Genomic DNA, 24,971 nt, shown 5'->3' with positions numbered 1-24,971 from the left:
TTTCCTGTTCCACCTCACTCTCAGCGGCACTTCGTCTTCGTCGTCAGGAAGGTTAATAACATGAGGAGGAGCTACGAGAAAAAATCAATCGACCAGAGTTATAAGAAATCGTCAGTCGATTCAAGGCAGAACATCAATAATCATACCAGGGTTGGAAGTAACAGCATCTTCCATCTCTTGATCATCGTCCTTGGCGGAGATCTCAGAAGTAGCAGCACTACAAATTTTGAAAGACAGTCAGTCGGCTCAGTGGATCGACCAAGGATCCGTCCACGGTCGACAAAGGAGAACAAGTTCTATCATTACCCAGAAATGGTGGGGACAGTCATCCTCATCTTGGGCAGAGCCTTGGGTGTCTTGGACGGCGCCGCGCGGGGGTGCTTGGGAGATTTTTCAGTCAGCGCTGGAGAAGAGGTCCGAGGGCGCTTCGACGACTGCCCAACGGGAGCAGTCGCCTTACCACGTTCCCGCGCAGGGTCGTGTGTAAGCTTGGATCGCCTTTCCGAGCGGGGAGGTTCAACTTCCTCCTCCTCCTCCTCTTCGCTGGAGTCGACGTTGTCGTCTCCCTCTCCTTCGCCGTCAGACTCCCACTCCCCCTATTCGTCTTCGCTTTCGCCTCCGCTCGTCTCCCCTTCCTCAGCCTGCCCCTGTGCTCCGTTGGGTGTCGAGTACATCTCTGTAGTTGCCTGGAGAATAGCAGACAAGTCGAAAGTCAGTCGACCGATTCAAAGAGAGCAAATGAAGAAAGAAGGATCTCAGTCGGGAACACAAGGTCAGACCTGGTCCACGTCGTATACTGTCAAGCGGGGGAACCCTCCTGGATCCTCGGGGGTTGTCTTTGTTCCCTGTGATGCTCGACAGCCACCCTTCCAGCATCTCATCGGTGACCTCCTCTGGGTGAACCCGAGTGGTGTCGTCGAGACCCGAGTACAGCCACATAGGGTGGTCACGAGCCTGAAGCGGTTGGATGCGCCTCCGAAGGAAGACCTCCAGCAAGTCCATGCCGGTCACACCCTCTTGGACAAGCTGAACCACTCGACCAACCAGCACCTGGACTTGCGCCTTTTCCTCCGGCAGCACTTTCAGAGAGGCAGGCTTTTGAGCTCGGTCCAGAGAGAAAGGGGGAAGACCAGTCGACTGCCCTGGGGTCACCTGGTCTTGGCAATAGAACCAGGTCGACCGCCAACCACGGACCGACTCGGGAAAGTGATAGACGGAAAAGAACTTTTACCCCTCATCTGGATCGCTAGGCCCCCACATAGCTGGATCACTTGCGTCCGTTCGTCACTCGACTTGGCTTTCTTTACCGATTGGGAACGGCAAGTGAAGATGTGTTTAAAGAGTCCCCAATGAGGGCGGCAACCCAAGAAACTTCCGCACAAGGAAACGAAAGCCGCAAGATACATGATGGAATTGGGAGTGAAATGGTGGAGCTGCGCTCCGAAGAAGTTCAAAAAGCTCCAGAAAAAAGGATGAGGAGGTAGAGAAAATCCGCGATCGATATGGGTGGCGAGGAGGACGCACTCACCGTCACGAGGTTGGGGTTCGACTTCTCTCCCCGGGAGACGCGCAGCTTCATGGGGAATGACTCCCCCCTCGACCATGTCGTCAAGATCTTCCTGCCGAATCACCGAGGGCATCCAGTCGCCCTGGATCCAATCCCTGGGCAGAGCAGTCCTCGAGGAAGATCCGCCCCAAGCAGACTTCTTCCCCTTCCCCTGCACCGCCGCCTTCTTCGCGCGCTCCAAAGCCGACGTCTTGTCCTTCACCATCATCGTCGGCGAGGCTCGAACGGACCTACGATGCTAGGGTGAGAGCGGAGGTGGCAGAGGACCTTGCGGGGGGAGAAGGAAAGGCGAGAGCACACTGTTGGGGAGCCCCGAGCCAGCAACTTATAAGGAGCCGCTTCCGAGTGGCTGACCGGTAGGCCCAGGCGATCCCGTCAAATCCTGCAACAGGCGCGCGCGCGGTACGTGGCGAAAAAGGTGGCACGGAGATCGAGGAGCTTCCATCCTATCCCATCCGATTACTTCGGCCGCCCCCGTCCCGCTCGCTTCCCGAAATTCAAGTCCCGCAAAATCCGCGGGCTACAGAACAACTCATCAAACCGAAGAGCCCGCTCGTGCCGGCACTCGGTATTCCACAAGTAGGGAAATTCACTCGACGAGAGACCAAGAATGGATCAAGGTGACCGAAAGAAGTTGACAACGTCATCCGTGACGATTGATCCAGTATAATACATTCGTATAACGCTAAGAACCAGTCGGAAGGACCCTCAACTCCTTCCCCACTCGAACCTCGATCCATTCGGGGGCTAATGATGAAGCTATGTACCTAGGGTAGGGGCATGGACCTGTCCTAAGAGCCCTACCCAAGGACATCCCTGGAAGAAGTCACCTTTCAATCGATTTGAAGGTATCCCACTCGACGGATTCAAGACACTCGACCAGGAAGCTACCACTCGACTACGAAGCCAACCACTCGACTGACAGGAGATCTAAAGTCACTCCGCAAGCAAACCGTCGGCCATTAAGTAGTCTTTATGGTCATCATAGCACTTTATTAGGGACGTTACCAGTAACGCTCAGTCTTAATGTATTTTAACCCTGCATTACTGAGGACCGGAGGGGTCTGGCGAACTCTATATAAGCCACCCCCCTCCTCAGTAGCGGGGGTTGGCACCCCTGTAATTCATACACACATAATCCAGTCGACCGCCTCCGGGCACCGAGACGTAGGGCTGTTACTTCCTCCGCGAAGGGCCTGAACTCGTACATCCTGGTGTATTTACAACTTCTCCATAGCTGAGATCTTGCCTCTCCGTACATACCCCCCTACCTCACTGTCAGAGTTAGAACCATGACAGAGGGGAGGAGGGAGCGCCGGCAGTCCACCAGGACGCCAGGAGGAGGGAGGAAAACGGAGCAGCGGCCGACCGGCGCCCGATGCCACTGAGCAGGGGAGGGCGCCCCGCGCCGCCCGTCACCTGCATGTGGGAGGAAGACACCCCGCTGCCGCTTGCGCCACGCGGCCTTTGTGAAAGTGCAACTATCCCTAGGTGGTTTTGGTAATTCATAACAACATATAGCTCATTGAGCTAATGCTATTCCAAGATGACTATTTCAGGAAAGCTCAATGATTGGCATGGCATGGATGTGAAAGTGGAACCCTCAAAATGCTAAGGACAAAGGATTGGCTCAAGCTCAAAAGCTCAAGACTCTTCATTTTATATTTTAGTGATCCAAGATCACATTGAGTCCATAGGAAAAGCCAATACTATCAAGGAGGGATGAGGTGTTGCTTAATGAGCCTCTTGCTTCATGTGCTTAATGATATGCTCCAAAACCCTCAACTACTTTCCCATATCCACATATGACCTAAACCCTAAGCCAAACTCGGTCATACCGATTCTTTCTATCCGGCGCCACCGAGTTTCACTTGTCATAAGCCACTGCCAAACCCTAGCAATTCGGTTCTACCGATAGGGATCTCGGTCTCACCGAGATGGGATTGCAAACTCTCTGTTTCCCTTTCGTAACTTTTCGGTCTCACCGAAAGAGTGAATCGGTCCCACCGAGATTGCAATGTAAATTCAGTGTTTCCTTTTTGTAACTTTTTGGTCTCACCGAAAGAGCAAATCGGTCCCACCGAGTTTGCCTGACCAACTCTCTCGTTAGCTAATTACCAAAATCGGTCTCACCGAGTTTGTGTAATCGGTCTCACCGAGATTACGTTATGCCCAAACCCTAACCATATCGGTCCTACCGAGTTGCATGTCAGTCCCACCGAAAATCTCTAACGGTCACTAGGTTTACCTTTTCGGTCCGACCGAGTTTGTTGATTCGGTCCCACCGAGATTGGAAAACTATGTGTAACGGTTGGATTTTGTGTGGAGGCTATATATACCCCTCCACCTCCTCTTCACTCGTGGAGAGAGCCTTCAGAACACATACACAATTCCAACTCATATGTTCTGAGAGAGAACCACCTACTCATGTGTTGAGACCAAGATATTCCATTCCTACCATATGAATCTTGATCTCTAGCCTTCCCCAAGTTGCTTTCCACTCAAATCTTCTTTCCACAAAATCCAAATCCTATGAGAGAGAGTTGAGTGTTGGGGAGACTATCATTTGAAGCACAAGAGCAAGGAGTTCATTACCTACACACCATTTGTTACTTCTTAGAGAGTGGTGTCTCCTAGATTGGCTAGGTGTCACTTGGGAGCCTCCGACAAGATTGTGGAGTTGAACCAAGGAGTTTGTAAGGGCAAGGAGATCGCCTACTTCGTGAAGATCTACCGCTAGTGAGGCAAGTCCTTCGTGGGCGATGGCCATGGTGGGATAGACAAGGTTGCTACTTCATGGACCCTTTGTGGGTGGTTGCTTCTTCGTGGGTGGAGCCCTTCGTGGACTCGCGCAACCGTTACCCTTCGTGGGTGGAGCCCTCCGTGGACTCGCGCAACCGTTACCCTTCGTGGGTTGAAGTCTCCATCAACGTGGATGTAGGATAGCACCACCTATCCGAACCACGGGAAAAACATCCGTGTCTCCAATTGCGTTTGAATTCTCCAAACCCTTCCCTTTACATTCTTGCAAGTTGCATGCTTTACTTTCCGCTGCCAATATACTCTTTGCATGCTTGCTTGAATTGTGTGATGATTGCTTGACTTGTCCTACAATAGCTAAAATCTGCCAAGAACTAAAATTGGGAAAAGGTTAAGTTTTTATTTGGTCAAGTAGTCTAATCACCCCCCTCTAGACATACTTTCGATCCTACAAGTGGTATCAGAGCTTTGGTCTCCATTTGCTTTGATCTCCATAGCTTTTGGTGGTCATAGCCTTGGTTTCACAACCTAGGAGAGTATGGCGTCTAGCGAGGGAAATTATCACCGTAGAGGTCCTTACTTTGATGGTACTAATTTTGCTAGTTGGAAGCATAAAATGAAAATGCATATTCTTGGACATAACCCCGCCGTTTGGGCTATTGTCTGTGTTGGTTTGCAAGGTGACTTCTTTGATGGGAAAGAACCAAACCGTGAAGCTACCGCGGATGAGTTGAAGATGTTGCAATATAATGCTCAAGCTTGTGATATTCTCTTCAACGGATTGTGCCCCGAAGAATTCAACAAAATCAGCCATCTTGAGAATGCAAAGGAAATTTGGGACACTTTGATTGATATGCACGAAGGTACCGACTCCGTCAAGGAATCCAAGTTGGATGTGCTTCAAAGTCAACTTGACAAGTTCAAAATGAAGGATGGTGAAGGTGTCGCTGAAATGTACTCTAGGCTTGCTCTCATCACAAATGAGATTGCCGGCTTAGGAAGTGAAGAGATGACCGATAGATTCATCATCAAGAAGATTCTAAGAGCCTTGGATGGAAAATATGATACCGTGTGCACATTGATCCAAATGATGCCCAATTACAAAGATCTCAAGCCAACAGAGGTGATTGGAAGAATTGTTGCTCATGAGATGTCACTTAAGGATAAAGAGGAACTTCACAACAAATCAAGTGGTGCCTACAAAGCCTCATGTGAAGCACCTACATCATCAAGTGAGAAACAAAACTTCAATGAAGAATTGAGCTTAATGGTGAAGAACTTCAACAAGTTCTACAAGAGTAGAAGCAAAGATAGAAGCTTCAAGTCAAGGTCCTACAATGACAAAAGATCTTCTAGTCGAGAGCGAAACTGCTACAGTTGTGGAAGACCCGGACACTATTCCAATGAGTGTACGGCTCCCTACAAGAGAAGAGAAGATTCTTCAAAAAGAAGAAGCAAAGAATCACCACCAAGAGAGAGAAGGAGTAGAGATGATCGTTATGAACGAAGATACTCACGGAGAAGCAAGGATTCAGAAAGGAAGGAAAAATCATCAAGGAGCTACACAAAACGAAGACATCATGCTCATGTTGGTGAATGGGTATCCGGCTCCAACTCCGACAGCCACTCTAAGAGAAGTTATTACTTCGACTCCGAAGATACTCAAGATGAAGGTGTTGCCGGTCTAGCACTTGTGTCAACCAACTCCTACGACATATTTGACTCACCAAATGAAGGAATTGGAAGATGCTTCATGGCCAAAGGTCCTAAGGTAACACACCCCGAGTATGTTGACTTCAATAGTGATGAAGATGACTTGTTAGGTGATGGTTTGCTTGTTGATAACTCTAGTGATGAATACTATGATGAAACGTCAATTAATCATGCTAATCAAGATAAAATGAATGACAATGATAAGGAGAAGATTGAGGCTCTAATAAAGAACTAAACACTCTTAAGTTAGCTCATGAAACTATCTTCGAAGATCATCGAGAACTTTTAAGAGCTCATGAGAAATTACGACTTGAAAAGCTCAATCTTGAGCAAGAGCATGAGTTCTTAAAAGCAACCAATGATGATCTCCGCAAGAAAAGTTCTTCTTACATTGCCAAGCGTTTACTCTTATCCACTTACATGCCTCAAGTCAAGTCTAGTAACAAGAACAAGAAAGATTCTTCCTCTAGCAGTAACAATGATCATGCTAAATCCAATATTGTTGCTTCTAGTAGTTCTCTTGATTCCACTAATGATTCTCTTAGCCAAGTTACACTTGAGCAAGAAAATAGCTTATTGAAGGGAATTATAGAGAAAGGAGTGTACAAAAGCCTTGCCGGGAGTAAGCAATTCGAGGAAATTGTGCGCAAGCAAGGAATGCACCGGAAGAATCAAGGTGTTGGTTTTGAACGAAAGTTCAATGCCAATGGAGTTGAGTGGGAAGAAGATTAATACCCCAAGACAAAGTTTGTTCCTCAACAAGAGAAGTATGATACTTCTTTCAAGGGGACACAAGCTCAAGATGATCTTCCACCACAAGACTACAAGCAAAAAGGCAAGGACAAGCTTCAAGAGGAAATTGATGCATTTGAAGAAGCTCCTAAGACCTTAGTCAAGTGGATTCCCAAGACTACTTCAAGTTCCACTTCATCAAGTACGACTACAACTCCAAGGATTCCCATCAAGATGGTGTGGATCCAAAAGAAGAAGAACTAGAGAGTTCTTGAGGGTGACTCCGCCAACATACTTCACTCTTATCATTTTGGCAAGAACAAGTGCAATCAACTTCCACATCTTGCACTAGTTCAAGGAGTCACAAACCCTCTTGTTGGTAAGACAAGGGACAAGGTAACCTAAAAGTTTTCATGGACATCATCTTGTGTGTGCATCACTCTATGTCTATGGATATCCTTGTTTGTTCCTTGTGGGACTAACCCATGTAGGTATTGAAAGTGCAATTCACTCAAATGGATAGCTCCAAGTGATCTACATCAACATTGAGCATCCACATCTTCAACATCTACATGAAGTCATCATCGACAAAACCCGAGGTTAGTTCATCCCTCTAAGGGGCGATATCACATCTAGGGGGAGCTTTACTCTAAGACTTGAGCTAAAGCAACTCTAAAGATGTGAACACAACAATGCTTTATGTAAAAGTGGTAACCCCACTTGAGCTTAAACGATGAGTATGACCTATGATCAAGTGTTCTCACTGGACTCCTAAGTCAATATACTCATATATAGATGACCTTGTCATCGCAAATTGCTTGATAGATGCTAGAATTGGTTGTGCATGCCTTGTCACATATTTCATTTGCCATCTTATTGTGTGAGCATGCTGGTTGCATATTTTACTCATTCGAGGACATCCACTTGTTGTTTTGATTGTTTGGTTTTATTTCCTTTTGCCAAGTGGGTGGACAAGAATGCCTAAGAACCTCCTCTAGCTATCTATGCTTTTCTCATCTCAAACTCTATTCATGCTACATCACAAAATTTGATCAAGTCAGGTTCGAACCACTCTGTGTGAGGAGCGCTCGGAGTCCCCGATTCGTCATAGACTTAAACTTCCAAAACCTCTTTATGATTCTCGGTCTGACCGATACCCTACTTTCGGTCCTACCGAGATCATTAAGTTGATCTAGGTCTTCGATCTCGGTGCAACCGATTTGAACCATTCGGTCACACCTAGTTGCAACAACTGTATACAGTTTTGCATCTCGGTGCCACCGAGTTGTTCCACTCGGTCACACCGACAGGGTCGGGCTATATATAGTCACGGGCAAAAATTTGGAAATTTCACCGAACCCCTTCGCCCGCGCGATAGCCTGCTCTGCCAACTTGGTCTCCAGATCGTCTCCTCGCTGCCAGCCGCCTCCAGTCGCTGGTCTCCATCGCCGTCAACGGAATTCAACCCCGCCGTTGCTGCCGTAGCGAGTCTCCGCTGAACTAGGGTATGGACTCGATCTTTGTGCTATTCCCCAATCCAATTCTTAGCACATTGTGATCATCATGATTCTTGCCACGATTGAAACACTCCTATCCAGTCAATGCGCTCGTAGATTAGGTTTGATTCAAAAATTTTAGGGTTAGGTTTCCGCCGAAACCATCTCGGACCCACCGAGTTGAAAAACTCGGTCCCACCGATTTGGCTTATGCCATTGCACAAGTAAAACTCGGTCTGACCGAGAATTACTAATCGGTGTGACCGATTTTGGAACTCTATGAAACCCTAGCAGTCTTGGTGCCACCGAACTGTGACTCGGTCCAACCGGGTTCACTAGTTTAGGTTCCAAAATTGCTTCGGTATCATCGAGTTTGAAAATCGGTAGATCCGAGATGATTTCAGTGGGAAACTAAAACTAAGATTTTGAGTCATTCTTTTGCAAAAATCTTTGCATTTTGTGATGCTCATCTATTCTACCTCATCTATAAACTATTCACAGGGTCAGCAGTCAGAGTTTGCAACATGTCTGATCAGAGTGACAGCCAGAACTTGTCAGAGCAGCAAGTGCAGATGAGTGAGGGCACTAGCCCCTCAAGTTCTTCAGATGATGGCAGCAGAAGTACTCCTAGCAATCTGCCAAAAGCTGCCATCAGACAGAGGAAGAAGAGAACTTCAGATTCTGAGGATGAAGATTATGTGGCAGAGGAAGAGGAAGCCACATCAAAGAGAGTTGAGCCAGCACAGGGCACAAAGCCAGGCTTAAAGATCAAAAGGCCAGCAGGTAGGCATCCTATGCCAAAGGCCAGAGTTTCAACTCAGATTCCTGAAAAGCCTGCACCCATAGAGCTAGTTGCTGCTAAAGGCAAGAAAAGAAAGGAAAGGGTGAAGAAGACCGTAGCCAGAGTGCTTGGAAAGGCTTCCATCATGGAAGAAGAGGAAGAAGAAGAGGTTGCTGCACCAACACCTAAGGCACCTAAGCTTATGGGTGATGCTATAAGATCAGGGGCTGCCACATCTAAGCCCAAAGAAGCACCCAAAGCTATCTCCAAGCCCAAGTCTGCACCAAAGAGAAATACAAGGAGCATACCTGCAGCTAAAAAGAACAAGGCCCCAGTGCCTGACATTGCTGAAGAAGAAGAAGGTCAAGTGCTCAGAAAGCTCAAGCCCAAGATCCCAGACCATAGTGATGCTCATCCTATGGCTGAGGATATGAAGCTCAGGAGAGACTCAGGGCTGAGGAAGTGTAGAGAAGCAGACCCGTATGCTTCAAGGAGAAGAACTGCTGTGGATTATAGGTTTCACACCAAGGAACAGCAGGACTTCTATGAGACAGTGCTGCTTGATAAGAAGCTAATAGTCTGTGATATGAGATGGGTTGACTGGCAATACATCAAGGACAACGAAGAGTACTACCCTGGAGTGCAGGACAGCTTCAAGGCATGTGGAGTAGAGGACTTTGTTGGGCAGAAGCTCACAAAGTGGAATGAGGAGCTTATCATGCAGTTCTACTCCACAGCACATTTTTATCCAGATGGTCGGATAACTTGGATGTCTGAAGGTACGAGGTACCAATCTACAGTTGCTGAGTGGGCACAGCTCATCAATGCCCCAGAGGAGCAGGAAGATGACTTGGATATCTATGCCAAGAAAAAGATGGATCATAACTCAATGTCAAACATGTACAAGGAAATTCCCAATGAAGCACTTGACACTTTCAAATTTGGCTCAGTGCACTATCTTCTGTCAGGGCTGCCAACTATCAATTGGATACTGAGGCACACCTTATTGCCCAAATCTGGAGATCACAAGATGATCAGAGGCCACGCGATCAATTTGCTACATATCTTTGATGTGCCACAAAAGTTCAACGTGATGAGCCTCATGGTAGAGACCATCAAGAGGACAGCAGCAGACCAGAAGAGGAGTTGTGGATATGCCCCACAGATTCAGGAGCTCATCAACTCAAAGATGGGCACGGGCATATACCTTTTGGATAAGGAACATCTGCCCATTCATCCAGATTTTGAAGATAATCAGGTTGTCATGAATGAGACTGAACCATCATCTGCACAAGCACAAGCAAAGAAGGAGAAGGCAAGGAAGGAGAAAGCTGCCAAGATGCCAACTCAAGAAGAGGCATCTGAGTATTTCTTGAAAACCAAACAAGAGCAGCTTGGTTACTTGATTGCATCCACCCTGCGGATTGAGCAAGGACTAGCCACCCTAACTCAGAACCAGGCAAGCTTAGAGAGGATCATGGAACAAAAGTTCTATGACTTGGATGTCAAAGTAACAGAGATTCAGTCTGTAGTGGAACAACTTCAGGATGACATGCAGGAGAGGAGAGGCAAGACTACAACTGATGCATTTGCCAGAGTGCCAAGAGCTCAGAGATCACATGCAGTGCCAGTTGCTGACACCCGAGCCACCACTTCTGCACCAGCTACAGCTTCAGTTCCACCAGCTCCAGCATCTACTTCAGCCTCAACTCCAACCACGTCTACAGAAGGCTTCGTCCTTGGAGTGCTCCGGACTCCACCACCACCTAAAGATCAAGCCTGAGCGTCGATCTAGCACTATGCATTTTCTAGGAACTTTTTGGTAACTTGTTGCCAAAGGGGGAGAAAAATGTATAGATCATAGGCTTCGAGAGAGAGAGAGTGTTGCTTTTTTCTCTCTTGCTTTATTTGGTGGTTTTTCGAACTTTGTTTGCTTTTGAGTGCTTGAGATACTATGTCATTGCTTGTGAGACATTGATGATCATGTGTTTGATCATAAGCTACACTTAATGTTTGCTTAATATTATCATCTTATCTATCTTATGTGATCATTCACTGTTCTTGGTGATGAGTGCATGTATTTCATTCTTATCATTTTAAGCGCTCCACCAAGATGTATGTGAGATGGAAGAGTAACCCATGACTCTAACTCCTTGTGCATTTGCAGTCCAAAGCAAATTTTAAATATGCACGAATTTAGGGGGAGCTCTTACTTGTCACATACTTCTCAAAGCGACGATATACTTCAGGCTTATTATCATTTGTCGAAGCTTTGATCTATATGTTGTCATCAATTACCAAAAAGGGGGAGATTGAAAGTGCAACTATCCCTAGGTGGTTTTGGTAATTCATAACAACATATAGCTCATTGAGCTAATGCTATTCCAAGATGACTATTTCAGGAAAGCTCAATGATTGGCATGGCATGGATGTGAAAGTGGAACCCTCAAAATGCTAAGGACAAAGGATTGGCTCAAGCTCAAAAGCTCAAGACTCTTCATTTTATATTTTCGTGATCCAAGATCACATTGAGTCCATAGGAAAAGCCAATACTATCAAGGAGGGATGAGGTGTTGCTTAATGAGCCTCTTGCTTCATGTGCTTAATGATATGCTCCAAAACCCTCAACTACTTTCCCATATCCACATATGACCTAAACCCTAAGCCAAACTCGGTCATACCGATTCTTTCTATCTGGCGCCACCGAGTTTCACTTGTCATAAGCCACTGCCAAACCCTAGCAATTCGGTTCTACCGATAGGGATCTCGGTCTCACCGAGATGGGATTGCAAACTCTCTGTTTCCCTTTCGTAACTTTTCGGTCTCACCGAAAGAGCGAATCGGTCCCACCGAGATTGCAATGTAAATTCAGTGTTTTCTTTTTGTAACTTTTTGGTCTCACCGAAAGAGCAAATCGGTCCCACCGAGTTTGCCTGACCAACTCTCTGGTTAGCTAATTACCAAAATCGGTCTCACCAAGTTTGTGTAATCGGTCTCACCGAGATTACGTTATGCCCAAACCCTAACCATATCGGTCCTACCGAGTTGCATGTCAGTCCCACCGAAAATCTCTAACGGTCACTAGGTTTACCTTTTCGGTCTGACCGAGTTTGTTGATTCGGTCCCACCGAGATTGGAAAACTGTGTGTAACGGTTGGATTTTGTGTGGAGGCTATATATACCCCTCCACCTCCTATTCACTCGTGGAGAGAGCCATCAGAACACATACACAATTCCAACTCATATGTTCTGAGAGAGAACCACCTACTCATGTGTTGAGACCAAGATATTCCATTCCTACCATATGAATCTTGATCTCTAGCCTTCCCCAAGTTGCTTTCCACTCAAATCTTGTTTCCACAAAATCCAAATCCTATGAGAGAGAGTTGAGTGTTGGGGAGACTATCATTTGAAGCACAAGAGCAAGGAGTTCATTACCTACACACCATTTGTTACTTCTTGGAGAGTGGTGTCTCCTAGATTGGCTAGGTGTCACTTGGGAGCCTTCGACAAGATTGTGGAGTTGAACCAAGGAGTTTGTAAGGGCAAGGAGATCGCCTACTTCGTGAAGATCTACCGCTAGTGAGGCAAGTCCTTCGTGGGTGATGGCCATGGTGGGATAGACAAGGTTGCTACTTCGTGGACCCTTTGTGGGTGGTTGCTTCTTCGTGGACCCTTCGTGGGTGGAGCCCTTCGTGGACTCGCGCAACCGTTACCCTTCGTGGGTGGAGCCCTCCGTGGACTCGCGCAACCGTTACCCTTCATGGGTTGAAGTCTCCATCAACGTCGATGTAGGATAGCACCACCTATCCGAACCACGGGAAAAACATCCGTGTCTCCAATTGCGTTTGAATTCTCCAAACCCTTCCCTTTACATTCTTGCAAGTTGCATGCTTTACTTTCCGCTGCCAATATACTCTTTGCATGCTTGCTTGAATTGTGTGATGATTTCTTGACTTGTCCTACAATAGCTAAAATCTGCCAAGAACTAAAATTGGGAAAAGGTTAAGTTTTTATTTGGTTAAGTAGTCTAATCACCCCCCTCTAGACATACTTTCGATCCTACACTTTGGCCGGCGACGCCACCGGCAGCGGCGAGGAATGGGGGGCGAGGCGAGGAGACGGGGGTGGCGGCGGTAGGGTTGCCTCCCGGGGACGCCCGCGGGAGCGCCTCAGGAGGGGAGGGGAGGGCGTCGCAATCAATCCCTCCAGGACCTCGCTAATTGGGTTTTGATATTGCAAACGGTTGTTGAAAAAATACAGTGGGCGGTAACCTCACGCAACGCACATAGTTTCTAGGAATGAACCATGTTGGATCAATGAACAATCACACATGACTTTCTCTTGAAAATTGTTTGTGTTAGGCCACCTTGCGCAAACATTTACCACATAAAAACTGTGTGTCATGGACAGCCTTTGCCACACAGTTTCTTCTACGGACCGTGTGTGCTACATTCAATAACGCAAACGATTTAACGGGAAAAATTGTGTGTGATGTACCTGTGAACGGAAACGTTTTCCTTGGAGCAACTGTGTGGGATGTGCATACGAACAGAAACGTTTAGCGGGGACTGACTGTGTGGGATGTACTTGCGACCGAAAACAATTTTGCCGTATAGTTGTATTTTTAGCTCTACTATACATATTTCCGTATTTGAGTGCTCGCTGGCCGCACACGACCTCATTTTGTCGAATGTGTGTGCCAGGAGGGCATATCCCCGACGGTTGCTGGGTCGTGTGAGAAGGACCCCCCTATCGCCCACACTCACTTGGCGACGGTTCCAGATGCCGTCACGGAAAGGGGTTTTAAACCGTTTGTTTAGGACCGACGCGCACTAGTGATTGATATATAGGATGATATGGTTCGACCTAGGGGTGAAGCCCACGGGGCTTTAGGTCGGTGCAAAAGGAGTTTTGCGGAGACCAGGGGGCAAATGCCGGAGACCCTGGCGTCTGGCCCTGGGCCAGACGCCGAGGCCCATGGCATCTGGGCCAGACGCCAAGGACCGTGGCATCTAGTCCTAGAAGTCCGAGAAGGGTTCTTCCTTGCAGGAAAACCCGACTTTGAGGAGGCTTTTACTCCAAGTTTTGACCCCAGGGCTCAACATATAAATAGAGGGGCAGGGCTAGCACCTGGAACACATCAAGATTCACCAAGCCGTGTGCCGGCAACCCCATCCCCTCTAGTTTATCCTCCATCTAGTTTCTGTAGTGCTTGGCGAAGCTCTGCGGAGATTGTTCTTCATCACCAACCATCACCACGCCGTCGTGCTACCGGAACTCATCTACTACTTCGCCTGTCTTGCTGGATCAAGAAGGCGAGGATGGCATCGAGTTGAACGTGTGCTGAACGCGGAGGTGCCGTACGTTCGGTACTTGATCAGGATGGATTGTGATGGTGTACGACTACATCAAACGCATTGATAAACGCTTCCGCTTTGCGATCTTCAAGGGTATGAAGATGCTCTCCCCTCTTTTTGCTATGCATCTCCTAGATAGATCTTGCGTGAGCGTAGGAAATTTTTAGTAATTGCATGCCATGTTTCCCAATAGTGGCATCCGAGCCAGGTCTATGCGTAGATGATATGCATGAGTAGAACACAAAGAGTTGTGGGCAGTGATCGTCATATTGCTTACCACCAATGTCTTATTTTGATTCGGCGGTATTGTTGGATGAAGCGGCCCGGACCAACCTTACATGACCACGTTCATGAGACCGGTTCCACCGATAGATGTGCAACTAGTTTTGCATAAAGGTGGCTGGCGGGTGTCTATTTTCCAACTTTAGTTGAATCGAATTTGACTATGGCCGGTCCTTGTTGAAGGTTAAAACAACAAACTTGATAAATCACCGTTGTGGTTTTGATGCGTAGGTAAGAACGGTTCTTGCTAGAAGCCCATAGCAGCCACGTAAAATTTGCAACAACAAAGTAGAGGACGTCTAGCTTGTTTTTGCAGGGCATGTTGTGATGTGATATGGTCAAGACATGATGTGATACACGTTATTGTATGAGATGATCATGTTTTGTAAAAGTTATTGGCAACTGGCAGGAGCCTTATGGTTGTCGCTTTATTGTATGAAATGAAAACGCCATGTAATCGCTTTACTTTATCACTATGCATTAGTGATAGTTGTAGAAGCAATAGTTGGCGAGACGACCACGACGATACGATGGAGATCAAGGTGTCAAGCCGGTGACGATGGAGATCATGACGATGCTTTAGAGATGGAGATCAAAGGCACAAGATGATGATGGCCATATCATGTCACATATTTTGATTGCATGTGATGTTTATCTTTTATGCATCTTATTTTGCTTAGTTTGACGGTAGCATTATAAGATGATCCCTTACTAAAATTTCAAGGTATAAGTGTTCTCCCTGAGTATGCACCGTTGCGACAGTTCGTCGTGCTAAGACACCACGTGATGATCGGGTGTGATAAGCTCTACATTCACATACAATGGGTGCAAGACAGTTTTGCACATGCAAAATACTCGAGTTAAACTTGACGAGCCTAGCATGTATAGACATGGCCTCGGAACACTGGAGACCGAAAGGTCGAACGTGAATCATATAGTGGATATGATCAACATAGAGATGTTCACCATTGAAGACTACTCCATCTCACGTGATGATCGGATATGGTTTAGTTGATTTGGATCACGTAGTCATTTAGATGACTCGAGGGATGTCTATCTAAGTGGGAGTTCTTAAGTAATATGATTAATTGAACTTAATTTATCATGAACTTAGTCCTGATAGTATTTGCATATCTATGTTGTAGACAACAACTCGTGTATAGCTCCCCTGTTTTATTTTTGATATGTTCCTAGAGAAAACTAAGTTGAAAGATGATAGTAGCAATGATGCGGACTAGGTTCCTGATCTGAGGATTATCCTCATTGCAGCATAGAAGAATTATGTCATTGATGCACCGCTAGGTGACAGACCTATTGCAGGAGCAGATGCAGACGTTATGAACGTTTGACAAGCTCGGTATGATGACTACTTGATATTTTAGTGCACCATGCTTTACGGCTTAGAATTGGGACTCCAAAATGTTTTGAACACCATGGATCATATGAGATGTTCCAAGAGCTGGAAATGATATTTCAGACTCATGCCCGTGTTAAGAGGTATGAGACCTCTCACAAAGTACTTTGCCTACAAAATGGAGGAGAATAGCTCAGCCAGTGAGCATGTGCTCAGAATGTCTGGGTACTACAATTGCTTGAATCAAGTGGGAGTTAATCTTCCAGATAAGATAGTGATTGACAGAGTTCTCTAGTCACTATCACCAAGTTACTAGAACTTTGTGATGAACTATAATATGCAAGGGATGACGAAAACGATTCCCAAGCTCTTGCGATGCTGAAATTGGCGAAGGTAGAAATCAAGAAATAACATCAAGTGTTGATGATTAGCAAGACCACTAGTTTCAAGAAAATGGGTAAGGGAAGGAAAGGGAACTTCAAGAAGAATGGCAAGAAAGTTGTCCCTCTCAGGAAGAAGCCCAAAGCTGGACCCAATCCTGAAATTGAGTGCTTCTACTGCAAAGGAAATGGTCACTGGAAGCGGAACTGCCCCAAAAACTTGGCGGATAAGAAGGATGGCAAAGTGAACAAAGGTATATTTGATATGCATATTATTGATGTGTACTTTACTAGTGTTCATAGTAGCCCCTGGGTATTTGATACCGGTTCAGTTGCTAAGATTTGTAACTCGAAACAAGATTTACAAAATGAACAGATACTAGTTAAGGGTGAGGTGACGATGTGTGTTGGAAGTGATTACAAGGTTGATAAGATCAATGTCGCACACTCCCTTTACCTTCGGGGTAAGTGTTGAACCTAAAATAAATGTTATTTGGTGTTTGCGTTGAGCATGAATATGATTCGATCATGTTTATTGCAATACGGTTATTCATTTAAGTCAAAGAATAATTGTTATTCTGTTTACATGAATAAAACCTTCTATGGTCATACACTCAATATAAATGGTTTATTGAATCTTGACCGTAGTGATACACATATTCATAATATTGATGCGAAAAGATGCTAAGTTGATAATGATAGTGCAACATATTTGTGGCACTGCCGTTTAGGTCATATTGGTGTAAAGCGCATGAAGAAACTCCATGCGGATGGACTTTTGGAATCACTTGATTATGAATTTTTTTGATGCTTGCGAACCATGCCTCATGGGCAAGATGACCAAGACTCCGTTCTCCGGAACAATTGAGCGAGCCGCTGACTTATTGGAAATAATACATACCGATGTATGCGGTCCGACGAGTGTTGAGGCTCGCGGTGGGTACCGTTATTTTCTGACGATCACAGATGATTTGAGCAGATATGGGTATATCAAATTGATGAAACACAAGTCTGAAACATTTGAAAAGTTCAATGAATTTTAGAGTGAAGTGGAGAATCATCATAACAAGAAAATAAAAGTTTCTACAATCTAATCGCGGAGGCAAATATTTGAGTTACAAGTTTGGCCTTCATTTAAAACAATGTGGAATAGTTTCACAACTCACGCCACCTGGAACATCACAATGTAATGGTGTGTCCGAATGTCGTAACTGTACTTTATTAGATATGGTGCGATCTATGATGTCTCTTACCGATTTACCACTATCATTTTGGGTTATGCATTAGAGATAACTGCATTCTCAAAGTGTTGGGGAACGCAGCAGAATTTTAAAATTTTCTACGCATCACCAAGATCAATCTATGGAGTCATCTAGCAACGAGGGAGAGGGGAGTGCATCTACATACCCTTGTAGATCGCGCGCGGAAGCGTTCAAGAGAACGGGGTTGATGGAGTCGTGCTCGTCGTGATCCAAATCACCGATGACCTAGTGCCGAACGGATGACACCTCCGCGTTCAACACACGTACGGTTGGGAAGATGTCTCCTCCAACTTGTTCCAGCAAGGGGGAGGAGAGGTTGATGGAGATCCAGTAGCACGACGTCGTGGTGGTGGAAACTACGGCGATCTCGGCAGGGCTTCACCGAGCACTGCGAGAAGGAGAGGTGTCACGGGAGGGAGAGGGAGGCGCCAGGGGTTAGGGTGCGGCTGCCCTCCCTCCCCCCACTATTTATAGGACCCCTAGGGGAGGGGGTGCCGGCCCTAGGAGATTGAATCTCCAAGGGGGGCAGCGGCCAAGGGGGGTGGAGTGCCCCCAAGCCAAGTGGGGCGCCCCCACCCCTAGGGTTTCCAACCCTAGGCGCAGGGGAGGCCCATGGGGGGATGCACCAGCCCATCTGGGGCTGGTTCCCCTCCCACTTCAGCCCATGGGGACCTCCGGGATAGGTGGCCCCACCCGGTGGACCCCCGGGACCCTTCCGGTGGTCCCGGTACAATACCGATTACCCCGAAAACCTTCCCGATGGCCGAAACTTGACTTCCTATATATAAATCTTCACCTCTGGACCAATTCGGAACTCCTCTTGACGTCCGGGATCTCATACAGGACTCCGAACAACTTTCGGGTTACCGTATACTAATATCTCAACAACCCTAGCGTCACCGAACCTTAAGTGTGTAGACCCTACGGGTTCGGGAGACACGCAGACTTGACCGAGACGACTCTCCGGTCAATAACCAACAGCGGGATCTGGATACCCATGTTGGCTCCCACATGCTCCTCGATGATCTCATCGGATGAACCACGATGTCGAGGATTCGATCAATCCCGTATGCAATTCCCTTTGTCAATCGGTACGTTACTTGCCCGAGACTCGATCGTCGGTATCCCAATACCTCGTTCAGTCTCGTTACCGGCAAGTCACTTTACTCATACTATAATGCATGATCCCGTGATCAACCACTTGGTCACATTGAGCTCATTATGATGATGCATTACCGAGTGGGCCCAGAGATACCTCTCCGTCATACGGAGTGACAAATCCCAGTCTCGATTCGTGCCAACCGAACAGACACTTTCGGAGATACCCGTAGTGTACCTTTATAGTCACCCATTTACGTTGTGACGTTTGGCACACCCAAAGCACTCCTACGGTATCCAGAGTTGCACAATCTCATGGTCTAAGGAAATGATACTTGACATTCGGAAAAGCTATAGCAAACGAACTACACGATCTTTGAGCTATGCTTAGGATTGGGTCTTGTCCATCACATCATTCTCCTAATGATGTGATCCCGTTATCAATGACATCCAATGCCCATAGTCAGGAAACCATGACTATATTTTGATCAACGAGCTAGTCAACTAGAGGCTCACTAGGGACGTGTTGTGGTCTATGTATTCACACATGTATTACGATTTCCGGATAACACAATTATAGCATGAACAATAGACAATTATCACGAACAAAGAAATATAATAATAACCATTTTATTATTGCCTCTAGGGCATATTTCCAACAGTCTCCCACTTGCACTAGAGTCAATAGTCTAGTTACATTGTGATGAATCGAACACCCATGCAGTTCTGGTGTTGATCATGTTTTGCTCTAGGGAGAGGTTTAGTCAACTGATCTGCCATATTCAGGTCAGTATGTACTTTACAAATATCTATGTCTCCATTTTGAACACTTTCACGAATGGAGTTGAAGCGACGCTTGATATGCCTGGTCTTCCTATGAAACCTGGGCTCCTTGGCAAGGGCAATAGCTCCAGTGTTGTCACAGAAGAGAGTCATCAGGCCCAACGCATTGGGTATGACTCCTAGGTCGGTAATGAACTCCTTCACCCAGATTGCCTCTTGTGCTGCCTCCGAGGCTGCCATGTATTCCGCTTCACATGTAGATCCCGCCACAATGCTTTGCTTGCAACTGCACCAACTTACTGCCCCACCATTCAAAATATGCACGTATCCGATTTGTGACTTAGAGTCATCCAGATTTGTGTCGAAGCTAGCATCGACGTAAACCCTTTACGACGAGCTCTTTGTCACCTCCATAAACGAGAAACATATCCTTAGTCCTCTTCAGGTACTTCAGGATATTCTTGACCGCTGTCCAGTGTTCCATGCCGGGATTACTTTGGTACCTTCCTACCAAACTTACAGCAAGGTTTACATCAGGTCCGGTACACAGCATAGCATACATGATAGACCCTATGGCTGAGGCATAGGGGACGACACTCATCTTTTCTCTATCTTCTGCCGTGGTCGGGCATTGAGCCGTGCTCAATCTCGTACCTTGCAACACAGGCACGAACCCCTTCTTTGACTGATCCATATTGAACTTCTTCAATATCTTGTCAAGGTACGTACTCTGTGAAAGACCAATGAGGCGTCTCAATCTATCTCTATAGATCTTGATGCCTAATATGTAAGCAGCTTCTCCAAGGTCCTTCATTGAAAAACACTTGTTCAAGTAGGCCTTTATGCTTTCCAAGAATTCTATATCATTTCCCATCAACAGTATGTCATCCACATACAATATGAGAAATGCTACAGAGCTCCCACTCACTTTCTTGTAAATGCAGGCTTCTCCATAAGTCTGCGTAAACCCAAACGCTTTGATCATCTCATCAAAACGAATGTTCCAACTCCGAGATGCTTGCACCAGCCCATAAATCGAGCGTTGGAGCTTGCACACCATGTCAGACAAAACCTTCCGGCTGCATCATATACAATTCTTCCTTAAGGAAACCATTAAGGAATGCCGTTTTGACGTCCATTTGCCATATCTCATAATCATAGAATGCGGCAATTGCTAACATGATTCGGACAGACTTCAGCTTTGCTACGGGTGAGAAAGTCTCATCATAGTCAACCCCTTGAACTTGTCGATAACCCTTAGCGACAAGCCGAGCTTTATAGATGGTCACATTACCATCCGCGTCTGTCTTCTTCTTAAAGATCCATTTATTTTCTATGGCTCGCCGATCATCGGGCAAGTCAGTAAAAGTCCATACTTCGTTTTCATACATGGATCCTATCTCGGATTTCATGGCTTCCAGCCATTTTTCGGAATCTGGGCCCGCCATCCCTTCCTCATAGTTCGAAGGTTCACCGTTGTCTAACAACATGATTTCCAGGACAGGGTTGCCGTACCACTCTGGTGCGGAACGTGTCCTTGTGGACCTACGAAGTTCAGTAGCAACTTGATCTGAAGTTTCATGATCATCATCATTAACTTCCTCTCTAGTCGGTGCAGACATCTCAGGAACAATTTCCTGAGCTGCGCCACTTACCGGTTCAAGAGGTAATACTTCATCGAGTTCTACTTTCCTCCCACTTATTTCTTTCGAGAGAAACTCTTTCTCTAGAAAGGATCTATTCTTGGCAACAAAGATCTTGCCTTCGGATCTGAGGTAGAAGGTATACCCAATAGTTTCTTTAGGGTATCCTATGAAGATGCATTTTTCCGACTTGGGTTCGAGCTTTTCAGGTTGAAGTTTCTTGACATAAGCATCGCATCCCCAAACTTTTAGAAACGACAGCTCAGGTTTCTTTCCAAACCATAATTCATACGGTGTCGTCTCAACGGATTTCGACGGAGCCCTATTTAAAGTGAATGCGGCAATCTCTAAAGCATAGCCCCAAAATGACAGCGGTAGATCGGTAAGAGACATCATAGACCGCACCATATCCAATAGAGTGCGATTACAACGTTCGGACACACCATTACGCTGAGGTGTTCCAGGCGGCGTGAGTTGTGAAACTATTCCACATTTCCTTAAGTGTGTGCCAAATTCGTGACTCAAGTATTCTCCCCCATGATCTGATCGCAAGAACTTGATTTTTCTGTCACGTTGATTCTCAACCTCACTCTGAAATTCCTTGAACTTTTCAAAGGTCTCAGACTTGTGTTTCATTAAGTAGACATACCCATATCTACTCAAGTCATTAGTGAGGGTGAGAACATAACGATAACCACCGCGAGCCTCAACACTCATTGGACCGCACACATCAGTATGTATGATTTCCAATAAGTTGGTTGCTCGCTCCATTGTTCCTGAGAACGGAGTCTTGGTCATTTTACCCATGAGGCATGGTTCACACGTGTCAAATGATTCGTAATCAAGAGACTCCAAAAGTCCATCTGCATGGAGCTTCTTCATGCGCTTGACACCTATGTGACCAAGGCGGCAGTGCCACAAGTATGTGGGACTATCATTATCAACCTTACATCTTTTGGTATTCACACTATGAATATGTGTAACATTACGCTCGAGATTCATTAAGAATAAACCATTCACCAGCGGAGCATGACCATAAAACATATCTCTCGTATAAATAGAACAACCATTATTCTCGGATTTAAATGAGTAGCCATCTCGAATTAAACAAGATCCTGATACAATGTTCATGCTCAAAGCTGGCACTAAATAACAATTATTGAGGTTTAAAACTAATCCCATAGGTAAATGTAGAGGCAGCATGTCGACGGCGATCACATCGACCTTGGAACCATTCCCGACGCGCATTGTCACCTCGTCCTTCGCCAGTCTCCGCTTATTCCGCAGCTCCTGCTTTGAGTTACAAATGTGAGCAACCGCACCGGTATCAAATACCCAGGAGCTACTACGAGTACTGGTAAGTTACACATCAATTACATGTATATCACATATACCTTTAGTGTTGCTGGCCTTCCTGTCCGCTAAGTATTTGGGGCAGTTCCGCTTCCAGTGACCACTTCCCTTGCAATAAAAACACTCAGTCTCAGGCTTGGGTCCATTCTTTGAGTTCTTCCCGGCAGCTTGCTTACCGCGCGCGGCAACTCCCTTGTCATCCTTCTTGAAGTTCTTTTTACCCTTGCCTTTCTTGAACTTAGTGGTTTTATTCACCATCAACACTTGATGTTCCTTTTTGATTTCCACCTCCACTGATTTCAGCATAGAATATACCTCAGGAATGGTCTTTTCCATCCCCTGCATATTGAAGTTCATCACAAAGCTCTTGTAGCTCGATGGAAGCGACTGAAGGATTCTGTCAATGACCGCGTCATCCGGGAGATTAACTCCCAGCTGAGTCAAGCGGTTATGCAACCCAGACATTTTGAGTATGTGCTCACTGACAGAATTATTTTCCTCCATCTTACAACTGAAGAACTTGTCGGAGACTTCATATCTCTCGACCCAGGCATGAGCTTGGAAAACCATTTTTAGCTCTTCGAACATCTCATATGCTCCGTGTCCCTCAAAACGCTTTTGGAGCCCCGGTTCTAAACTGTAAAGCATGCCACACTGAATGAGGGAGTAATCATCAGCACGTGACTGCCAAACGTTCATAACGTCTTGGTTCTCTGGGATGGGTGCGTCACCTAGCGGTGCTTCTAGGACATAATCTTTCTTGGCAGCTATGAGGATGATCCTCAGGTTCCGGACCCAGTCCGTATAGTTGCTGCCATCATCTTTCAGCTTGGTTTTCTCTAGGAACACGTTGAAGTTGAGGACAACATGGGCCATTTGATCTACAAGACATATTGTAAAGATTTTAGACTAAGTTCATGATAATTAAGTTCATATAATCAAATTATTCAATGAACTCCCACTCAGATAGACATCCCTCTAGTCATCTAAGTGAAACATGATCCGAGTCAACTAGGCCATGTCCGATCATCACGTGAGACGGACTAGTCAACATCGGTGAACATCTTCATGTTGATCATATCTTCTATACGACTCATGCTCGACCTTTCGGTCTTCTGTGTTCCGAGGCCATGTCTGTACATGCTAGGCTCGTCAAGTTAACCTAAGTGTATTGCGTGTGTAAATCTGGCTTACACCCGTTGTATTCGAACGTTAGAATCTATCACACCCGATCATCACATGGTGCTTCGAAACAACGAACCTTCGCAACGGTGCACAGTTAGGGGGAACACTTTCTTGAAATTATTACGAGGGATCATCTTATTTAAGCTACCGTCGTTCTAAGCAAATAAGATGTAAAACATGATAAACATCACATGCAATCAAATAGTGACATGATAAGGACAATATCATTTGCTCCTTTTGATCTCCATCTTCGGGGCTTCATGATCATCATTGTCACTGGCATGACACCATGATCTCCATCATCGTGTCTTCTTGAAGTTGTCTCGTCATCTATTACTTCTATTACTATGGCTAACGCTTTAGCAATAAAGTAAAGTAATTACATGACGTTTATGTTGACACGCAGGTCATAAATAAATAAAGACAACTCCTATGGCTCCTGCCGGTTGTCATACTCATCGACATGCAAGTCGTGATTCCTATTACAAGAACATGATCAATCTCATACATCACATATATCATTCATCACATCCTTTTGGCCATATCACATCACACGACACATGCTGCAAAAACAAGTTAGACGTCCTCTAATTGTTGTTGCAAGTTTTTACGTGGCTGCTATAGGTTTCTAGCAAGAACGTTTCTTACCTACGCCAAAACCACAACGTGATATGCCAATTTCTATTTACCCTTCATAAGGACCCTTTTCATCGAATCCGATCCGACTAAAGTGGGAGAGACAGACACCCGCCAGCCACCTTATGCAACTAGTGCATGTCAATCGGTGGAACCAGTCTCACGTAAGCGTACGTGTAAGGTCGGTCCGGGCCGCTTCATCCCACAATGCCGCCGAATCAAGATAAGACTAGTAACGGCAAGCAAATTGACAATATCCACGCCCACAACTGCTTTGTGTTCTACTCGTGCATAGAAACTACGCATAGACCTAGCTCATGATGCCACTGTTGGGGAACGTAGAAGAATTTTAAAATTTTCTAGGAATCACCAAGATCAATCTATGGAGTCATATAGCAACGAGGGAGAGGGGAGTGCATCTTCATACCCTTGTAGATCGCGCGCGGAAGCGTTCAAGAGAACGGGGTTGATGGAGTCATACTCGTCGTGATCCAAATCACCGATGACCTAGTGCCGAACGAACGGCACCTCCGCGTTCAACACACGTACGGTTGGGAAGACGTCTCCTCCAACTTGATCCAGCAAG

The 24,971-nt window shown here is 46.0% G+C and overlaps 1 pseudogene; it reads right to left on the bottom strand.

Annotated features, from left to right (window-relative positions):
* Positions 1–302: 302 nt before the first annotated feature.
* The window catches only part of LOC147990197 (uncharacterized), a 118,337-nt pseudogene continuing 93,668 nt past the window's right edge, over positions 303–24,971 (bottom strand).

The sequence above is a fragment of the Triticum urartu genome, chromosome 1A, assembly GCF_056163025.1.
Source record: "Triticum urartu cultivar PI428250 chromosome 1A, HENAU_Tu73, whole genome shotgun sequence".
Taxonomy (NCBI): Eukaryota; Viridiplantae; Streptophyta; class Magnoliopsida; order Poales; family Poaceae; genus Triticum; species Triticum urartu.
This window is presented reverse-complemented; position numbering and strand designations above follow the sequence as displayed.